Source organism: Capsicum annuum, chromosome 12 (genome assembly GCF_002878395.1).
Source record: "Capsicum annuum cultivar UCD-10X-F1 chromosome 12, UCD10Xv1.1, whole genome shotgun sequence".
Lineage (NCBI taxonomy): Eukaryota > Viridiplantae > Streptophyta > Magnoliopsida > Solanales > Solanaceae > Capsicum > Capsicum annuum.
This window is the reverse complement of record NC_061122.1, coordinates 120,525,000-120,532,952: the sequence shown is the minus strand read 5'-3', so window position 1 is coordinate 120,532,952 and position 7,953 is coordinate 120,525,000.

Genomic DNA, 7,953 nt, shown 5'->3' with positions numbered 1-7,953 from the left:
AATAAGATTTCAAGTGAAGTACAAATAACTACATTGATATAACTTATCTCTAAAAAAAATATGGAGACTAGTCTAATACATAAGAGAGAGATAACAATACTCCAAACGTCAGGAACTCACTCTAGTCTTTGAACCATAGTTTCTCTGCACGATTCACACATAAATGGTGATAACTCATACTTATGATCTGTAGGATGCAATAGTGTAGTATGAGTACCGAATTAATGGTACTCAGTAGGCAACTGTGTACTAGGATCCAATTATTAAGCAAATATATACAACATATAAACAAAATGGAAAATACACCCAATGTTAACAAAATGGAAAATACACCCAATGTTCAACAACCACATAATATAGCCAGTAAGATAATAAGGATAACTTATCCTATTCATGTCTAATAAACTAACATAATAAGGCAAAGAAAGTATTGAGTATGAACTATCCTATTCCCTCCATTCTCAGAAATCTCAATACTATACCGTATATCCTTGGCAAATAAATGAATAAAAAATGAAGAAAGATTATGCATATATATACATATATATATATATATATGTACACACACACACACATATATATATATATCAATATACAATGCCAAGGAATGAAAATACAATAGGAAAATATGAAGGAGAGGATGTACGGTAATACCACCATAGCTATATATATATATATATATGATCATCATGTCCTTATTTTAAGGCCTTATTATAATCCTATCAGGATTTAGTACTAACATGCTCAAGGTTTCTAATCCATATATCTCATCATGAATTTAATCATGCAAATAATGAAATCTTTTGATATAAAAGGACAAAATCATACCTCGATCTCAATACCGAATCAATGACCAATCTATCATAAGCTAAACATAAAAATTATCATAACAATGACAATAACAATATCAATAATACCATAAGTAACCATCTATTTCAGACAACCAATTACTAGAAGAGCCTATTCATACCCCCACCACCTTATGTTCAAATAGTTCAATTAGCATACAGCAACACAAGGCATAATCATCGGCCATATCTAAGCAGCCATCCCATACCAGTTGATAGACATAGGCACATACTGGTGATAAGCGATGTGCATGTAAGTATGAATGCAACAGAGTTCATAATACCATAACCATCATAATCATCCTGCAGACTTTTCAGGTATCAATATCATTATCATAACATCCTCCGTCCTTGTCGAGTATCATCACAGCATGATAGTATCCTCCGTCCTTGCTGAGTATCATTACAATATCCTTCGACTTTGTTAGGTATCATAAAAAGTATCACATTATCCATAAGTATATATATACACACACATAATAGGTACACGGACTCAAGCCATGGCTAAAAGAGTGTAAATCAATAAATTGGTGGCTCGGAGCAAACTTCAGGACTAAATCTTTGTAAAAGTGTAGAAAGGGTCAAAATATCTCACGATTGGAATGAATAGTGGTGTCGAATAATGGACCAAATTATATCTCGGTCGAATCCTTAAATCATCATTATTAAACTCTTTTATACATGTAAATTATTCATTAAGTTTGGCAGTTATTATTGTGAAGAAATCCATCTTAGGGTAGAAAGTAGGCTTTATCCCTTAGTTAATGTAAACAATAATAAGATTATAATCTAATTGAAATCGTATCAATCAACTATGAAACAATAATGAATGTACTAAATCTATGTGTGCCATCACTAGTATTCAAACATTGGAATCATAACATCATACCACATCTTCCTCATCCCATGACAGAAGATTTATATATCGACATTCATATATTCATAACTATAACCATATGATTCACAAGGATAATTACTTCTAGAATGTGCAACTCATATAATAACATGGCATTTGGCTTAATAAAGTGTTTAGAATACTCATAATATCATAATCATGGCCCTCGGCCCACATACATATTCGGATCTCATACAATAATCATGTATAAATAAATGATCTCATAACTATAGGACATATCATATTCATGAGGCATAACATCTCTATAAGCTATGAAATATATCTCTACTCATCTCACGTATTGGAGGAATCTCACTTCTAGGGGAATAATGCATCAATAAGCATAATTCATAGCTACGAGACATATCACATCTATGAGGCATGTCGTATCTATGGGTCATGTATCATGAATATAAGGAATATCATCTCTATTGGCCAATTATCATATCTAGGAGAAATATCATATATAAGGGCCAAACATCACGTCTAAGAGGAAAAAACATTTCTAAAGGTCCAATACTATAACTAAAAAGAAATATCATCTCTAAAGACCATTAATCAAAATTCGAGGAAAGTTATCATAATTTATCAAGCCACGAAGTACGCTTTTTCTAAGGGCTCAATAGTCTCAACTAGGCCTAACATCTGCAACTAGTCCATAATGGCTAACACAAGTCTTGGCCTAAGTTGTTCAGACAAATCCACTTCAAATCCTTAATGTCCATACTTAGGCAATCTATATCTCAAACTAGGCTAAGGTATCTAGTTCAACTTCTAGATGTCAAGGAAGACATTACCAATCCTATGATAGGAAATTTTCTAGAAACAAGGGCGTTTAGGTCAACCTCACCTAAACTAAGGTTTCATGATAACAATAATAGCCCAAATAAGGTGAAACATACTAATATACTTCCAATGTTAAATCACATATCAAACCTAGCATCATATCGCATTCATTTTATGAATTAGTTCAATCTAGGGAGAAGACGATAGGATTATAAAAGGTACTAAGAATTTCACCTTACGGTTCTAAAACCTTCATCTAATTTCCTAACTTCAATAGTCAAGAATAATGCATTATACTCATGATCAATCTTAACATCCACATTCACACGTAATTTATATCACACATTATCCATGAAGAAGAATAGACAGAAGCCTACCTCAAAGTTGAACCACAAAATCTTACATCATTCACAACCCATCCATCTTCACTTCACAATCACTTAAAAGCCATCACACTATTAAAATAGTGATCTATTCATCAATACGAGGCTAATGATATCCATATTGCACTATTGTACTTTGGGTACAAAAACAACACCAAAAACCTCAAGTGGGTTCCACTTATGGAAAATGTATTTTCTAGGTCAACTCAATGTTTATACATGAACAAGAAATCATAATCCTCATGAAATGGGTGAAATCAAAGTTAATTTGGGCTAAAACCAAGCTATATTAGGTCTTTAGGTCCAAATTAAGAAATTTAAGTATGAATTCAAAGGATTATTAACTTAAATCCGATGATAATCATGTTAAAAGATGTTAAAGAAGATCCCAAGTCACTCACAATGATAAATTTTGAGTTATCATACCCATTTAGGGTTTTTGGATGGCTAAAATCATAACATTGGGGTCTATTTATAGACCCCTCAGACAAAATGATATCGCAATCACCGTCAAGGGATTAATATTGAATTAGTGAATTCACCATGTCTTACCGCGATCACCATAATGTGATCACCATCGCACCAAAACCAACAAAGCATGAAAATTTTCAGAGTTTGCAACGATGCCTCGACATTTATTCAGAATTCAATTTTTACAAATGAACTATGGAAACCTACTAAATTCAACATTCCAGATCTTTGGAAACTTTAGATTTTTAATCTGAAGTTATTTTGAGTAAATATGGATCCCACACCCATATTTCTAAATTTTTAACTTTCTAACCAATAGGTCAAAATGAGATCGGGTGCATTGGGAGCCAAGCCAATGGTCTACCTAGCCTAAAATTGATATTCCAAAGCTTTTGGGGCAGTCATAATTCACATCCAAGATTGTTTTACTAAATATTTTTCTCAATGGCTATTTCGGATCAATGAAGACTTCCAAATAGGGAATTGATTCTAGAAACACAACAAACTACTCGATAACCAAACGGTCAGTCCCAACAAGTCATAAATATCTTGAGGTAGATGTGGAGAATCTCAAATGGAAAAAATAAGTGGAATTATTGAAAATGACTAGAAGGGTCATTACAAATTGATTTACGGAGATAAGGTGAGCTCTTGGAGCTTAAGTTGCCTATTTCCCTTTATCGTTTACATTCAGTCTTTTATTTTTGAGACATATGTTGTTATATATTATAGAAATTTGAGTTGTATTATTTTTAGATGCTCTTTACTAGCTCTACCAAGTCATGATATAGTATCTTGTATTGACTATTTTTATCTATGTGGAATACTCAACTTTGTTATATTTTTATTCTTAAAATTTTCCTATGTTTGTCATTTTCCACCAAGTTAACCCATTGTAACTAACCCGAGTTATGATCTAGCTTACCTACTAGAGAGTTAGAGTAGGTGTCATCATGACTGGTAAATTGAGTCATGACAAATTGGTACCAGAGCCTAGGTTTCATCAGTATAGTTGTTACAAGAGCAAGTGTCTAGTAGAGTCTTATGGATCAGAATGATAACATGTATTTCCTATATTTGGGAGGATATAAGACATTCTTAGGAGTTCTTTACTTTTTTTACTCATTTTATTCTAAGAGTTTGAGTTGGTTTGTACAAGTATTCCCTTGACTTTACTTTTTCGAAGATGAATAGGACACGTGCTACATCTATACCAAATAAAGGTCTTGAGACTAAGACTAAGTATGCTATTTCTATTTATGGATGAAATAGAGGTCATGGATAGCTGTATGATGCGTCCCCAACTTGAGTCCAGGATAGACTGCCTTCCCCAGGTCTTATTCGTGCCCCTAAGCCAGAAATTTTTCAACCCAGTTAGTGGCGGGCCAGGGACTGGCCCAGGCTCCATCAGGGCTTATTTCTTCTTCGATGCTCAGAGATGTGTTGGTTTAACTTTTAGGGATAGTTGATGTGTGCCATCTGATGGTGGACAGTCTACTGATCAAAGTAGTACTGAGGCTCCTAGAGTTGAGGTTCCTCCTACACCCGTAGTTTCTCAACTGATAGTTGCTCAACCAGTGGTTGCTTAGCCTATTATGTCTTCTGGGGAGTAAAAGACATTCGATGAATTCTTAATTTTGGCTTTGCCTACGTTTTCTAGTGCTTCAAGTGAGGATTTATATGAGTTTTTGATTGTTTGTGAGGATAGGCTCCATAATTCTGGCCTTATTGAGACTTGTAATATGGATTCCATCATATTTTAATTAGATTTAGTTGCTCAACATTGGTTCAGAGGTTATAAGGATTCCAGACTAGTTGGATCTTCTCCTTTGACCTAAACTTAGTTATCTGAGATGATCATGGAGAAGTATATGCATCTCAACCTTTGAGATCATTTGAGGGATAAATTTTCTAGACTAGAGTTGGTCTCCATGACAGTTGCATGGTCTAAGGATCATTTTCCCAAGTTGGCTAGATATGCAACTTCTATTCTGGATATTGAGTATGAGAAAGTTTGCAGCTTTATTAGAGGCTTAAGACTCCTTATTCATATGTCTACTCAGAGTTTAGTTGTTGCATACAAGAATTTTGTTAAGGTGTCAGATCAAACTCGAATGATGAAAGAGGTTCATTGTGAGGCCCAATAAGGCAATAATAAGAGGGCTTAATATCAGAGAAGTTTCAATAGGTGCCGTAGAATCTCCCAATTAAGGGGTAGTAGTCCTCATTCTAGGTATTCTCTTCTTCCATACTATAAGAATCAAAGTTATCCTAGTCAACCTATTCAGGTAGTGCTTCAAATTATAAATAGAGGTCAGTCTAGTGCCAGCACTTGCCCTAGTCAGGGTGGTGGTTAGTAATTAATGGATTCATCTTTTGTTAATTCTAGTCATGGTAGTTACTTTGGGTTAGTTAATTATATTGGTTTTGGTTTTGCTCTGGCTTTATGCTATAGCTGTGGGGGTCTTGGTCATTATTCTTGAGAGTGCCCTCTTCATAAGGATATTTTTGCTTTAGGTCAAAGTGCTACCCCTATTAGGGTAGTTTACCCCTTAGTTAGAGATGGTTCTTATGGTCGTAGTGGTGGTTTTGATGGTATTCAAGGAGGTTATTAGGAAAGAAGGATAGAAGGCCAGATAGGTGCCCAGCCAGTTGGCGAGCATGGTGAGTTATACGTAGTACCTACTAAACCTGAGGCTGAGACTTCAGATGCTAGTGTTACAGGTATAATTTTAGTGTGTCGCTAGTTGAAACTTGCTTTATTTGATCGATCATCCACTTATTCGTATATATCTTCTTATTATATACCACAATTAGAGTTTTCTTGTGATTTATTATCTGTGACATTGCGTGTATCTACTTTCGTGGGTGATTCTTTAATAGTGGATTGGGTTTTCAAATCATGTGTTATGACTTAGTGATGCTAAAACTTATTTTGATCTTATTATTCTAGATATTGTAGACTTTGATATAATTCTAGGCATTGACTGGTTATCGCACTATCATACAGTCATGGATTATTTTGCAAAAATTGTTACCTTAGCCATGTCTGGCGTACCTTCAGTTGTGTGGCAGCGGGTGGTTAGCTATAAACCGATGGGGATTATTTCTTATGTTTAAACTAGAAGGCTTATTTTGAGAGGTTACAAGTCTTATCTCACTTATATTTATGATACTATTGTAGAGACTCCATCACTTCACTCTGTTCCTATTGTTTATGAGCTTCCTAATGTGTTCCCTACTGACCTATCTGGTATTCTCCTTATCTGTGAGATTGAGTTTTCTATTGATCTCTATCTGGGCACTCAACTTATTTCTATGGCACTTTGCGATATGGCTCATGTAGAGCTTAAGGAGCTAAACTCCAACTTTAGAATCTTTTTGGTAAGAGTTTTAATAGATCGAGTGTGTCTCCTTGGGGATCTTCTATAATTTTTTTGAAGAAGAAATATGGTCCCATGCGAATGTGTATTAATTATTGGTAGATTAATAAGGTGATAGTGAAGGACCTTTATCCTATGCGTCGTATTGATGATTTGTTTAACCAACTTCAAGGAGCAGTTCTAAGATTGATTTGAGATCTGGTTACCATCAGTTAAGGATTCAGGCCGAAGATATCTCAAAGACATCTTTTAGGACCCGTTATGGTCATTATGAGTTCTTAAGTGATGTCATTTGGGTTGACTAATGCACCAACCCCATTCATGGATCAAAGATATCGTTATGTATTTGAGGAGTAGAGAGGGGCATATGCAATGTTTGAGGATAGTGGTCTAGACTTTGAGAGATAGGGTGCTTTTTGTCATGTTCTCTTAGTGTGAGTTTTGGCTTGTGTCGGTGACATTCCATCGACACGTGGGGTCTAAAGATGGTATTATGGTACACCCGACCAATATTGAAGTGATTCGTGAATAGGTTAAACCTACATCTCTGACTGAGCTTCATAGCTTCATTAGTTTGGTTGATTATTATAGACGCTTTATTGAGGGCTTTACTACCATTTCATCCCCTATGACCAAATTAACTCGGAAGGAGGTTTTTTTTTATGGTCCAAAGAGTATGAGCCAAGCTTTGTAAATCTCAAGGACTTTCTTATTTTAGCTCTTATTTTATATCTTTCTATTGAGGGTGAGAGATTCACCATGTTTTTATGCTTCTGGTGTCGGTTTGGGTTGTGTATTAATGAAATAAGGTCATTTTGTTGCTTATGCTTCTACACCGCTTAAAGTGCATGAGCGCAACTACCCTACTCATGACTTGCAGTTGTCGACAGTAGTTTTCACATTTAAGTTTTGGAGGCATTATCATTATGGTGTGCATTATAAGATTTTCACCGATCATCGCAATCTTCAATATCTTATAACCCAGAGGGAGCTTAATGCTAGACAATGTATATGGATGAAGTTGTTTAAGGATTATGATACTTTGATCTTGTATCATCCAAGCAATGCAAATGTGGTAGAGAATGCCTTGAGTCAAAAGGCAGTTAGAATGGGTAGCTTGGTTTGCATTTTATTTTCTTAAAGTCCATTGGCATTGGACAATCAATCCTTAGTGAACTTGATGGTTT